Source organism: Simochromis diagramma, unplaced genomic scaffold (genome assembly GCF_900408965.1).
Source record: "Simochromis diagramma unplaced genomic scaffold, fSimDia1.1 OVJJ01000602.1, whole genome shotgun sequence".
Classification (NCBI taxonomy): Eukaryota; Metazoa; Chordata; class Actinopteri; order Cichliformes; family Cichlidae; genus Simochromis; species Simochromis diagramma.
In genome coordinates, this window is record NW_024387040.1 from 9,167,421 (window position 1) to 9,180,721 (window position 13,301).

General features: G+C 44.0%; 1 protein-coding gene across 1 annotated transcript in view; it reads right to left on the reverse strand.

Annotated features, from left to right (window-relative positions):
* Positions 1 to 13,301, reverse strand: part of fam49bb (family with sequence similarity 49 member Bb) — a 40,805-nt gene that overhangs the window by 17,617 nt on the left and 9,887 nt on the right. The window contains exon 2 of the mRNA XM_040044238.1: positions 8,219 to 8,307. The gene's annotated coding sequence lies outside the window, so the exon portion shown is untranslated. The remainder of the gene's footprint in view (positions 1 to 8,218; positions 8,308 to 13,301) is intronic.

The window sequence follows — 13,301 nt, forward strand, 5'->3', positions numbered from 1 at the left end:
TGTACAGGACAGGCACCAGTTTAGCTCACAAGGTGAGCAGGCGACCATACGCCGCAAGGCTGAAATGCAGCAGACCAACCAGAAGCTCGTGCATTTTCACCTCAGTTGCTCTCTCTGCTTTCCTGACCCACTCTCTACTAAACTGTCTACTAAAGCAAAAGGCTTCAAAAATCTCTACAGAACAGAAAGTGAACCAGACAGGATCACAATCGTGGTCCAGCTAAGAACGGGAACCAAATCCAAACAGCATCCCTCCGAGTTTGTCTCTTCCTGTGATCAATGCTGCTTAGCAGTGTTTCTGACAGTCACATTACACAACAATGAGCTCAAATTCATTTCAGTGGAGCTTCTGCACACCTGAGCCACGTGCAAGCTTCTTTTTTTTTAAATGTACTCTGATAATAAAACAAATGAGTTCCTGCTTAAAACCTAGGTATGCCAATTTCTTGCTGTACAGAAAGCTGATCAGTGAGAGTCAAAGAATTTGGCGTGTAAGCAGAAATGATAACATCATTGATATCATTAAAACTGATCAATGGTCAGCGTGGTCAGTGTTGAGCTTTTTGTTTTAAGTGCCTTAAACTATTAAGATTAACTGGGTAAACAGATGTTAAATGGAGTACAGATAGAGCAGCACCAAAACCAAAGCAAAGCCTGAGCACAGAATCTGTATTTGCAGGGACATAAAGAGACACCGCAGTCCAATTATCCAGAATTGAGATCAGCTGGAGATTTCTGCACCAGCAAGGATGGTGGTTAACTTCCAGGAGATGAATCTCATTTAGAGACAAACTTTTTAAGCTAGCTAACCAGATTTTACTGGTTATTCTATTAACTTAAAGTTTCAAAGGAAAATGTTAATTCTGCTCAAAAAATGAATATGCCCAAAATAGGTGACCAGACGCATTTGAAGACAAGAGCTGAGATTTGTTTAGAGACTTGCTACCAGAAGTGAGTCATACTTTTATACAACTACAGCACCAGGGTTTCTGATCCTTGGAGGAAAATGTTTTTGCCACACCCGTAGGAAAAACAGAGCACTGCAATACAATTATATCTTTACGTTTTTGTTTGCCTATAATGGGCAAAACAAAAAAAACAAAAAAGGAGAGCAGGACAATGAAAAGATTTCTGTCAAGTGTGTTTCTGGAAACAAACTCCTAACTTTACTGCAGGTAGGCCAATCAAAGTCACAAATTTACCAGTGTGTCCTCACTCCCCGTTAACTGGAATTTGTTACCACCCAGTATGATTTATGGTTATTTATGTAGGGCCTGTGAAAACGACCCAGTTTTTGTGGCTATGATGATCTTCAAGTGCTTTGCAGGTATGAGGAGGCGACGAAGACCCACACATACAGTATATATATATATATACTGTATATGTACACACACACACACATTCTCACAAGTCAGCTGCGAGCTGTGCAATGAAAAGCGACACCCTTGCGCCGCTCTCTGCTGTCAATCCTCCGACTCCTCGAAAGCGCAGCGCTACAGAGGCTGACAGACATTTGATAAGTCAGAGATCTGCTACAGTTTGTAGAGAGAGAAACGGTGGCAGCCTTAGCCCTCGGTGACGGGGTGGAGATGGACGGGCTTTGCGAGAGAGGGGTCGGCGCAGAACAGTGACGCAATTCAATTTTGGCAGGCAGATGTCACCCGAGATGAGTGGCAGGTGAAGAGCCAAAGCGTTCGAGCGAGGGTCTGCAGAGACGGGGGCAAATCACGCCAGCGCAGGTGATTCTGGAAGACAGGGAGGTGCTGCGACAGAGCAAAGTACGCACTCAGCAGTCAGGAGCAGAGGTTGAGACGGGGCGCTTTTAAAATGCATGAGATGCATCGTGTAGGGAGGATTCTTGAATGTTGAAAACCGAGCACTGGGTCATGTCCCTTTTTTTTTTGTTTTCGAAGTGCGATGAGCAGACAGTTTTTAAATGACTGAATGACGAGTTGAAGCTGAATTTGTCCAAGTCGTCATTTGCCCTGTTTTGTTTTTATTTAGTTGTTTTGTTACAAGTAATAGATTATATCAAAAAATAAATATTTGGTAGTAGGAATCCTAAATTTAACTTGAATATATTCTAATAAATATTTGGTGTGCATTTAAAATGAGCTTCTCTCTGATTTCCTGTGCATCAGCATGAAATCAGTGGATGAACAGTGATATTTTTTTTACTTTTATTTACTTCAAAAGCGCCTCTACAAACTGTGTCACCAGCCAAATCCACAGACCACCTGCAAAGCCCCACCTGCCTTGTCCGGTCTCATCAAACTACCCTCCTCTAATGTGACCTGAATGTCTGACCGTGCCAACGCCAGCACCTCACTGGCTGTCGGAAAGCGGCACCTGATGCAGCCTCGGAAAGCGATGAGAGCTGTCACCGACTTCACCCTGCTGGATGATGTGGGCACTACCCCAACACCATCTCCATCATCATTATCTTCTACTGCCACCTTTCAGCTGCTCGCTGACTGGGCAGAGCAGCCTGGGCTCGCAGCGCTTCAACGAGGGCACTGGCAGCCTTGCAGGCCCGGCGCTGCTCCCCTGTGCCGTTTAAAATGAGGTCATTTAAAGGACGGGGATTTGCGTGGCTGCGTTTCAAAGTCCACTAGAGAATCTTAAAGTGCAGAGAAAAGAAAAAAAAGAGCAAATTAAATCTGTCCATTATGCAAATTTCTTCCACCAAAATTCATCAAAAGAACCACTTACAGATAACTGACTTTGCTGTTTATTTGGACTTTTTCTTTAAAGATGTATTTCCAACAATTTGTGTAACTAAGTGTAACTGGTTGCTTAGTGATAGCGTAGTGAAGAAAGTGCAGACACTATATTAAAGAGAGTTTGAGCAGTACCCAGCAGTCCTGGCATGTCCTGGGCACCACAGAGAAGCCGACGACAATCTTGGTGTTGTTTTGAACCCCCCCGCTGAGACATCGCGTGCTCTCAATGAGGGTGGGAAGGGAGGGGAGGGCTGCCTCCAAGGCCAGGGGGCAGAATCTGACAAGCTGGAGCCCGCGCAGCTCTCCCATTGGCTGAGCCGGCCTAACCAACAGCTCGCTGTATCCATGGAGTCGAAAAAAATTTGGTGCCATTGAAAAGAATGCAGCAGCCAATCAGGTTCGAGCTCCCGGTGAAGAGCAAGTACAGTAGTAGTAAGACTTGAAAGCGCACGAATATATTAATACAGATGAGGTAATGCGCCAAAAACAGCGGATTAGCAGGATAGTAAAATCAACTACAGATGATGGAGAAGTGTCTGAACCCATCTGTTAGTGACTGGATTGGATGCGATTTCATTTTTCTGTGTAGCTCAGCAAATTCTCTAATTTTTATTAAAGATGAAAATCTAGTTTTACTGATGAACACGTGCAGATCGTTGCAATAAAAACACGATAAAGGCGGACTTTCACACTGACACCCTGCCATTATTCCAGGAAAATGTCATCCGACTGAAGCTACAATCCAAAACAAATATGTGCAGATTACAGACGGTGGAGGGAGGTTCAAGCCCATTCGGTGAAGAAACCAAAACAGTGCCACGCCCATGCAGCAGCCTGACCTCAGAATGGCACTGCCTTTTTTTAAAAACATCTCCCAGCTCTGTGCCTCTCCATTTAATAAAAAGCGGGACAGGGCTGAAACCGAGCACTGCCGCGGCCATCCTTGCAGAAACGGCTCGGGGCAACTGGAAAGCTGGCTGATGCGAGGGAGGGATAGTGCTGACATTCCACTACTCGGCTGCAGCATGAGAATCCACGTGCCCCGCTGCTTTACTATGGAGGGGAAAAACAACGCCCTCCCTTTCCCCAGCCTCCGCGCGGAGCGTCACGTGGGCTCTGCCGTGGACGGGCTGAGAGCTTGCCTGGGGTGTCTGTCTGTGTTTGTGTGTGTGGATAGGGGTAGGAGTGGGGGTGGGATGGGGCAAGGCATGTGTGTGAGAGATGAGTGTGTTTATGCTTGCAATAAACACAGCCTGTAACAGGAAATGCAGAGCTCATTTTGATCAGGGTGAAATGATTAAAATATAAAACAAATGCAAAATAAAAGTGCAGGTATGGACGCGTGCTGAATATTATTGCGTGCGTGGAAGGGGAGGGATTTGAAGCGTCACACTGCGGCAGAGGCGGGCAGAACTAGGCAGCTTTAAACTTGACCTAGATTCCCCGGGTGACACGCCACATCGCATTAGCCCACTCGGCCAGACCTGGACCCGCCGGAGCTCGCTGACACTGGCCTGACTCGACAGGCAGAAAATGGGGGAGCACTTCCCAAATGGGACTGGCATGCGTCCCCATTTCCCCCTAACCCCACCCCCCCCACTCATCTCCTCCTCACCCCCCACCCACCACAACTATCTCCTACCGATCTCACCCAGCTGACTAAAAATTGCTTGGGGGGGGGGGGGGGTGCAAGGTGACGAGAAAAAGGGAGGAGCAGCGGGGGCAGGCTACGATTTGTTTGTTTATGTGGGTGAACTCTCTGAACTCGTAGCCACGCCTCTGTATTGTTGCACCCGCGTAAACATCGGCTAATACCCCACTCACCCAGATTCGGGGCAAATCAAAACAAACCTACAGGAAGACAGACGGCGTCACTTGAGGTGACATCCGGTATCGGCAGTCTCGTCTTTCTCCAGCTAAAAACATCCCCTGTCGCCAACAGCTGTAACGAACTCAGTTATGAAAACTGCCGTTCTGTCCAGAGAAGCAGATCAGAGAGGAAGGATGAAAGCGGGAGCGCCTCATCCTCTGCTAAGCGCTGCTTTCTGGACGGCACCTGATGAAAGATGGAAACCATGGCAACAGGCAGATGCACCAGAGTCAGCTAAAACGCGGGCTCCATTGAGCTCTGTGGAGAGGCTCTTAGTGCCGCTCTTCAGTCACACCAACAGACAGGGAAGAGAGAGAGAGAGCAGGGCTCACAGGCTGGATGATGTTAATTTCAGATCAATCCTCCTTATTTTAAAAATATTCAAATCAGGAGGCTCAGTGACATTTGCATCATCTTTCATATAAATTTACTTTTTCATTTTCTGCTCCATCCACCTCAGAGCCAGGCCCTTCACACCCTCCCACTCTGCCCTTGAGAGTCCTCTGACTTCTTCCTGGTATGTGTGAGGAGATCATTAACAGGGAGTGGGGTTAGCATTGACTCGCTGTCCTGTTCTAAGTGCCACCTCCCTCGGGGCATCTGCCTCCTAAATCCATTCACATACATTCTCCCTCGTTCCTCTGCAGAAACAACGCCCCCACCCCACCCTAAACCATCATTACTTGCCTGACCTTTGACTGACTCACCAACATCAGCAGCATCTTTTAATCTTACTTACAAAAGCATTCGGGAAGAGATGAATTTCCAATTTAAGCCTAATTTCAATTTTAGAATCAAACATAATCCTTGCATGTTTTTTCCTCCTGCAGAATATTACCCCAACAGGATTTTGGGTGGGGCACAGAGGAGGTTTGGGAGTGATGATGAGTGTCAGATTGTAGAGAACTGACATTTATATTGAGTAGGAGGCGAGTGCCATCTGGAGGAGGAAAGCAGCTGTGCAGAGAAGGCAGGAAGGATGAGAGCCACTCCCAAAGCTTGTACCGGCACATTTATGCATCTTTTTGTTTACTTTTACAAATGCAAACAGGAAGTGGGAATATTTACAATAAACTGATTTTACTGTAAACTGTCTCTTGATGGAAACCCTGCAGAATACTTCTGCAAGGCTTGCAAATTTCATTTTACTAAGTTGGAGAGAAGGTCCGATGCCAGATCCAACAGCGCCATCCGGTGTTAACAACTATTTAAGGCTAAACACTCCCATATCTCTTGGGGAAAAAATGACACTATTTCCATTGACAAGAAATAGAAATAATATATGTCAGTTCCAAGTTTAAAACTAGCTTTCCACATGTTCAGTTTTTCTGGCGCATATGGCAGCAGTCTGCGAGCTTCCTGACGGAAAACCTGGGCAGGAAGTTACACGGCGTCAAGCCTCCAGCGGCATAAATAATAGATAACCTAGGAGAAGCTGGGGGCTTTTAACTGACATAACGAGCCACTCTACATATTACACCCTTTCAGATGCATCATCTCAAATGACCTACTCAGAGGGTGGGGTTGGCTGAGAGCAGGAGGCCAGAACAGCTTCCATATGCTGAGTCAGGAGTGGAGAAACTGATATTCATTTAGTATTTAAAAATAATAATAATAACAACAGCTTATTATGTGATCTACCAGCTGAATCACTTAAACTGGTCAAAAAACAGCTTCTATCTGTAATTTAGTGCAAGTTTAGAGCTATATATAGAAGACAATTACACATATTTTGCATTCATGTCCATAACAATAACACTTCAAGGCTTCACCAGCTGGGGGCAGTATTGATCCAATTATAAGAGCCAAGAACAGCTTCATCTATGGCTACCACCCTCCCCCTGGTTTAAGCAGGGTTAATCCGCCCTTCCACACAGACCTCAGGCTGCTGCATTAACTCATTCCCTTTCTTCATGTATAGTCCATCACATGTTTGTTCCCCTGCACCGCTGCAGGGTCGTATACTGCACAGCAACCGTTCAGGCCGATTTAAGTGAATAGATTTGAGTCTCAATAAGGCACTGCAGAAGCATTAGCCTATACACACGCATACACACTACAAGCCTCACATGGGGACACACACTGACTTAGCAATCCTATATATGAACCACCTGAGGCTTAGCTGTCAAAGCAGCCTAGCATTCCAGCTCCACAGCTGAGCCAATCAAATGATAGCTGTGTGGCATGGTAACAATCTCCAAGGAGACACAGAGGAAAATACAACAGGGATGGGCACGCATACGAGCAGGGAGAGATGAACGACACAGCACTAAAATATTCGTCTAAAATCACCAGGAGTGAGTTTGAGTCCACAATTGACCAACTACTAAACACCGTCCAACACCAGAGCTGCCAGCTCATCACGGGAGCCGTGACCCCGTGCCCTGTGGTTATATAAACACTCTGGCCTTGATGGGGGGGGGGGACAGGAAACCGGGAGCACCTACATTACTCAACTCCTTTTTATGGCCCACAATGCATTTCATTTCCTGTGCCAGCATTACACATACACCCACAGCACTGCACATTAGGACTATAACAGGCATAGGTGCACCACAGGCGGTCTTACATAATGACATGTCTGTATTTGTGCACAGAGAGCTACTAATGCTTAAACGTCAATGAGATGAGGTGATGGTTGTCAGAAAAGTAGGCTGAAATTTTATGAACGCGGGCCATTACAGCAGTAGCTCTTCCACCAGCGACAAGAAGATAAATGGTGAAGATTTTCTAATTATTTTTACGAGTGAATGCACTTTTATGCTCAGAGATTTGTTAAATTGGGATAGTCTGAGGAGAAAAGACACAGAAACTCAAGCACCTAGTGACCTGGCCTCAATTTTCCCTTAAAAATGTGCTTTATAACCAATTTTCCCTGAGATCTGGCCTGAGAATGCAAAGTATGCCACTTGTGTTTGTGATTGAAGCCAAACTTTGTAATAGAAACAGCAGCTAACTGAATTTTCTCCCACATTAGCATGGAAAAAAAAAAAAAACACTAGCAGTGGAAAGAAAGCAAAATGAACTGACTCAGCCTCTATTTAGGGAAATGCTTCCATTCAATTCAACGCTCTTCAGTATGTGCCAATGACCTAAACAACTGGAAAAATATAGTTACACAAATGAATGACGGCAGTATTTATGGTGATCTCAAAAGCCTTTAAGCACCTGCAGTGAATGCAAATAAGGAAACATATCAGTTGTGAATATGTGCAGGTATAAATAGACATGCAAACAAAATAACAGAAGATAAGCAGATGGTAATCAGGGGTGGGAAAAGAAAGATGCTGAGGATAAAAATAGCTTCAATTTTTGCATTGATGAAAATGATGCACGTGTGCAACTTGCGGACTTTGAGTGGGAATTTTATACTGTTCCAATGGAAATAACCACAGACTAGCGTGCAGTATGAGGTTCAAAGCTAATATAATCATTGAGCAGTCTGACTTAGTGAGCACTGTCCGGACATGCATTTGCTTTGCAGAGTGAATTTCCTGCTTTGTGTTTACATGTTGCCACAACACGGCACAAAGATTTGTCATTGAAAGTTTAAATTATTATGAATTGTTCCAGTTTTTCCCTATTTGATTAGCACATCAACAGAAACGCATCTTTTAGGACTTACCAGCAGTGGAGCTGTGTGTCTGGCAGGAGCAGGGAGGCCCGGCCTGGCAGGTGGCCCCGGGGTCACAGTCCTCCAGCAGAGGTCAGCCTCTGAAACAAAGATCAACAGCAACAAAACATAAAACTTTACAATCTAGAGCTTGAAAAAAATCCTAAAAAAACATCCGCAACTAGAGATAACAAGACGTGGCATCACTGTTCCTCCTGCAGACAAAGTTCAACTAAATTAGTTGAAATGCACTAAAAAAACAAAACAACAAAAAAAACTCCACAGCTAAGCAACTATTTTGTGCATTTTGACTTTACCAAAGTTGGACAACACTACTGTTGCACACTTCACACATACTGGTTACACCCTTTAGAAATGACTGTCTGTCTTTGGGTTCCCTTTTAAAATGAGCTGTAGCACACAAAAAAGGAAACGCAGCACTATGAGAGAAAATGCAAACACAAACAATAGGCAATAACTGGCCTGTTCTATCCTAATGCGACTACCTTGAGAAATATGGGCCAGAGTAAGTGAATTTTTAGAAAGGAGAAAAAAAGAAGCATGGAACAAACAGAATCGCATGAAAAAAAGCACACCACTTCCTATTGTGTAACACTTCCTCTGATTCACTTCAGGTTTTCTACAAGACTCCACGCTTCCTCCTGTAAGAGGACTACAGCACAACTCACTCACCCAACTCACGTTTGAGTCCTTTTATTGAGATGTGGAAACGCCTAAACCCGCCACATTAATAAGAAATCGAAGCGACTGAAACATTTAGCACACGTTTTGTGCGTCTGGTTGGTTCTTAGGTCTAAATATGAAAATAATAACCTCACGACTCTCAGTTTCAAGATTCAACAGTCTCTGCAAGCCACAAGCTCGTTTCACAAGTCATGCAGCCCTGATTGAGAGTGCACGCTCAGTAGACTGTGAGACCATTAGGACCGAGGCAGCTCTCTTCTCGCCAGCCTGCATACAAATGCACAGCGGTGGCATCAGTGCTGGTCATGCATGAATGTGATCAGACTTCAAACCCCAGAACCACAAGAACAGTGAAGCCTGAGAGAGACTTGTTGAGCAGAGGGCAAACGTGATGAAATAAGACACTGTCAAAGGGCTAAGCTACACACGAGAAACCAGAGAAGAAGAAAATAAGACTAAACAAGGAAGATACATTCTTGTGAACCTGAAAAAAGGGGGTGTAACAGCCTCTCCTATTTTACTTTTCTCCCCGTTAATGTAATGTGACTTGCTCTTAATCCAACAGAGCTGACATGCCATAGGAAACATTTGTAGCAGGGCATCATGGGAGTCCGCTATGCATCTCAAACACAGCTGGGGTCACAACATACAGCCAAATCATCGCTTGAATATCGCTTGAGGTCATAGAGGTTACATTTAAGCCTACATCATGCAGAGCAGTATGTCAGCTGTGGTGCTACAGTTAAGGTTTGGTTCTGTAATATCAAACAGTGCAAGTCAGCTGCTGAAGACACAGCATGGCAGGATATTTAATCAGATACATTACAGCAGAGAGGCGTGGCAGTGAAAAAAGACAGCATTTTGATATCCTGTTAGACTTGTGATTCTGCACAAGTCCCACAGACTATTAAAATTAAAGTTCCATTAGTCTTGCCATTGTAGATAGACTTTCATGCAAAATGTAATTAAAAATATTAAAACAATACTTGAGGAATAAGAAAATCCAACTACTCAGGAAGTCTACTGTGCATAAACTGCTTCCTTTAAAGTCTGTGTATGCCAACTGTTCTGACTTAATACTAAATCAAGCCACGTCCTCCAGGGCTGGAAAATGAAGACAAATCTGTAGTGCCTGAAACTGCAGTTCCTCTAACAGCCACATGTGGCCGGCCCCATAAGTGAGTTTAGTGATCCCCATAGACCAGGGGTGGGCAACTCCAGGCCTTGAAGGCTGGTGTCCTGGAGGTTTTAGATCTCACCCTGGGTCAACACACCTGAATCACATGATTAGTAGGGGTGCAACGATACACAAAATTCAGGGTTGGTTCATACTTTGGTGTCAGGGTTCGATATTTTTTCGATACAAAAAAAATGTTCATGCCTTTTTAATTTGTCATCTATTGAAATTATAAATATATATTTTAACTCAAAAGTACAGTTTTTAAATGTAATGTTGCTGAAATAACAAAGTAATAAAAAAAAATTAATCTGATCGAGAAATCACTCATCTTTGGAAAAGAGAGTTTATTACAGAGAAATGGCTCGTTCCAAAATAAAAGCTATACTATATGCTTCTTCTGGGGTATACTCTCAGCAGCATATTAAACCCCATAAGGAGAATCATATGCTAACGGCTGCGGGTAAAGTTTGTAGCATGCGTGCTTGTTGTTTTTGTCTGCTTCCACTTCTCTTTGCACTAGGATGATGTCGGTGTAAATGTGCAGTCATATTCCCACTAGTGCTGTCAGCGTTAATCTCGTTAAAATGACATTAACGCAGCAAATCTCCGTTAACGAGTTACCGCGGATCGCCCTGTGCGTGGGGCTGGACGGCGTCAGCACGTTAACGAGCTAACTGCGCTAACGCACTAGTTGCCACTATTGAGCATTGCGTGACACATCCAACATACTGTTTTAAATTTGTCCATGACGCGCTTACAATCAGGGTCATACTTCACATGAAAACCAAAATAGTACCAAACGCCAGATCTGAATGAGGGTGGGGGAGGCTGTTGAGGCAGTTGCCATGTTGCAACTGCGCTGCGCTCAGTGGATCTGCGCTCGACAGTGCAGCCTAGGAAGAGTAGTCGAACGCAGATCCACTGAGCTCTCAACACAGACAGTATCCTCAAAAGAAAAGTTGATAAAATAAATTAAAAATTTTGTATTGTTCGATACATATGCGTACCAAACCGAAAGCACTGTATGGAACGGTTCAATACCAATACCAGTATTGTTGCACCCCTAATGATTAGTTCATTAGCAGGCCTCTGGAGAACTTCAGGACATTTTGAGGAGGTCATTTAGCCATTTAAATCAGCTGTGTTGGATCAAGGATGCCCTCGAGGCCTGGAGTTTCCCTCCCCTGCCATAGACTCATGTTACAATCGCCACTCTCTTCATAACAATTCTAGTGAAGTGATTTTTTTTTTTTTTTTTTTTTTTTTTTAAATCATTTCACAACCTTGATACTGAAGTTGCCACATGTTGATGATAAATCAGTGGGTCACGTAGTTGTTAAGTCCATGTACTAAACACAAAGTGCAGAGGGGCTTAACCCAACACAGATTGTATTGTCTGATCGTGCTAGTGGATGGAAATTCATTTCCATTTTAAGGTAGACATTGTACAATAATACAGAGAAAATCCCAGCAATCACATGATGCTCTTTGAGCAAGCGCTTGGTGACAGTGAGAAGGAAAAACTCCCTTTTAATAGGAAGAAACCTCCAGTAGAACCAGGCGTCATCCAACATATCACTGTGGTTGTGTTAGAGCCAGAGTTGTGACTGTACAAAGCTTCATCAGAATCCATTCAACTGATGAGACATTTACGTGTGAAGAAAGCACTGGAGTGCAGGCGAGCTGCTAGCTTGGCTAAAAAGTCAAGCACATAGGTTAGATGCTACTTCATAGTGCTTTGTTACAGCTAATACAATAAATACGAGGCTGCCCAAGCTCGTTCTCTCTCTCTCTCTCTCGCCTGTAAATTAAATCAAATTATCCTGGGGCAAATGACTAAGATCAGCTCTTCTAACCACCACCATGCTTTTGAGGTGCATGGCTCAACCTGTGAGTGCAGAAGTACACAGTCATTCACTTGAGTGCTGCTGCAGGAAAAGACCCACACGATGAGCTCATTCAGCGCACTCAGGCTGTGTGTGAGCATGTGTGCGAGCGGTGATTCAACTTTGCTCACTCCTCCAAGCAGCGTTTTTAAAAAAAAAAAAAATCAAAGCAATCAGAGACAAAACAGTTAACAGTTAACCGATGTGGGCGTTTCACAGTTTGGGGTTTTAGTCACCTCAGAGGCAGCTACGCTTTTCCCAACAGGTACTTCATCCGAACATGGTCAATCTAAATAAAACCAAGACAGAAGGAGCGGCTAAAATGCAATTTTCATTACACTCCAGTTACAAACATAAACAAAAACTCCAGCGAACTACATGCTGGAGTGGCATGCCAATGAGCTTTCTCCTAACCATGTGCTCACTTCCTGCTCCTTCATTTATTTCCTTGTTTTGATTATGAAAAAAAAAAAAAAAAAAAGGGGGGGCAGGGTCGCTGCATACCAGAGCTGGATTGGTCTGTTCTGCACAGTGTATAAAATATTACAGTTTTGCTGTTGGATCACAAAAGCTCCAACAATAAGTGCTTGTGTAGCAAACTGATATTGGACTGTGCTCTCTCGGTTTGCAGGAGCAATAAGCTAACACACCATGTACACTTGTTTGGCTTTAATTTTACTCAGCCACATGAAGGACTCAATAAATGTGGGACAGCGTGTGTGGCCCTGATGCTGTGTGCACTACAAACACTAAAACATGTGCTGCATAAGGTAATCAGTGAGATTTGGAGCACATCGGGTTGTCATCCACATGGATAAAACCAATTTTGAGCTTCAGATGTTTCAGCTGTAAAAGAATATTTGAACTGCCTAAGCCATCGGAGGCCTTTGTGTGGAGCTTGCATGTATGGCTCTGCCATATCATACCATTCACGGTAATACCGGTATAATGTTGGGCAACGATAAGAAAATGAAATATCGCGATAGAATATGGGTAAAACGTGCATGCGCAGTATCTTTGTTTTCATACGCACATGGCGGAAAAAGCATGGCGGAGAATGAGAAGGGCGTAAGCGGATCGTTGAATGAAACGGATGAACCAGAATTGGTTTGTAAAAATGCTCCAACTTCAGTGGTGTGGAACTGGTTTTGGCTTTCGTCCGTCAGATACACAACAAAGCACTATTTTTGGTAGAGCGTGCTTTTTTGGAAAATGCGGCACACTTAAAATCAATCCTTTGATTTTTCTGAAAATCGACAGTGCCCCTTATAATCTAATGGGCCTTATGTATGAATTCTGGTTGTGTTTACTGACCGCGAAACGA